This window comes from Theobroma umbraticum, unplaced genomic scaffold (assembly GCF_002168275.2).
Source record: "Theobroma umbraticum cultivar Fairchild unplaced genomic scaffold, ASM216827v3 scaffold_81.0, whole genome shotgun sequence".
Taxonomy (NCBI): domain Eukaryota; kingdom Viridiplantae; phylum Streptophyta; class Magnoliopsida; order Malvales; family Malvaceae; genus Theobroma; species Theobroma umbraticum.
In genome coordinates, this window is record NW_018397268.1 from 5,980,978 (window position 1) to 5,982,598 (window position 1,621).

Sequence of the window (1,621 nt, forward strand, 5' to 3'; positions counted from 1 at the left end):
AGCCTAAAACTTTCGAAGAATTAGCTACTCGTGCTTATGACATGAAATTAAGCATGTCAGCGGCTGAAAAGCAGGGACCTCCAGTGCAAGAACTAAGGAAGGGTAAGCAAGATGTTTATAAAGGGGGTAAAGCTTTGGCAGAGAAAGGTGAAGGAAAACAGTCTATGACTATAAATACCAAACCCATCAAGGTGACAACCAATTCAAAGAAAACCCAAGAAATGAAGCTTGGTCCCAAATAGGATAAAAAGAAAGTGTCTTTGAAAGAAAGACAAGAAAAAAAAATCCTTTCCTTGACTCAGATATCGCAAAAATGTTAGAAAAATTTCTGAAAGCTAAGCTCATTCAATTGCCAGAGATGAAGCGACCAGAAGAAGCTAATTGAGTAAATGAACCCAACTACTACAAGTATCATCATTTAATTAGTCACCCTATGGATAAATTTTTTGTCTTAAAAGACAAAATAATGGGCTTATACCAAGATGGGAAAATTGAGTTTGAAGAAGAAACGGCTACAGGAAATGTAGCATTAGCAACTAACATGCTTTCTCCATTTAATGTGTGGAGCAAGATAAAGTTTGGATCCTTTGACTATATAATGTTGCCACCGAATGTAGAGAAGACATCCAACCCTCAAGATAAGGGGGGCAAAGCTTGTGGTTCTATAAGTGGAGAGCTAGACAATGACAGATGGATCCTAGTTACTCGTCAGAGAAGAGGAAAGAAAAGTCCTCCCAAGGACAAGCAAGCACCAAAAAGATCTAAAATGGTGAAACAACAGTCTAGGAAGATGATGCCAAAGATAATGCCAAGAAAATAAGTATGGGCAAGTGTGAAAATTCGATGGTGCAAAGGCCTAAACGACCAATCACCTTGAATGATTTCATGCCAATGCAATTCAAAAATAAAATCCAATTCCCACATCATGTATCCAAATTGATGAAGATGTTGGGGATGAAGGAAAAATTAAGTTCGATTCTAATTCTTCTTATAGTGCAGAAATTACATTTTTTGACAAAGACTTATTATTAAGGTCTACCCTTCATAATCGGCCTCTTTTTGTTCAGGGATATAGTCAAGAACAGAAAATCAATTGAATCCAAATAGATGATGGATCTGCTGTTAACTTACAACCACTAAAAACAATGAAAGAGCTTGGAATGCCTCTCGATGAATTATCGAAGACTCGCTTGATGATCCAAGGTTTCAATCTTGAAGGGCAAATAGCTATAGGAAAAGTTAAACTTTAACTTTTCATTGATGATATGGAATCTAATTCATTGTATCATGTGATTGATGCTAACACAACATACAACATGTTGTTAGGATGACCTTGGATACATCAAAATGTTGTAGTATCGTCGACGCTTAATTAATGTTTCAAATATTATAGAAATGGTCAAGTGAAGATAGTCATAGCGGATGCTAAGCCATTTACTACATCAGAGCACACTTGGCTAATGCTAAGTTCTATTTCGAAAGTACTTTTTTGAAAGAGCTACAATCTAAAGGGGATCAATGAAATGATGAAGGACAATCATCAAAGAAAAAGGGAAAGAAACCGTCTTCATCTACAAAGGAAAATGATTTTATCGAAGGCTTAAAAAATTTGACTTTGCCA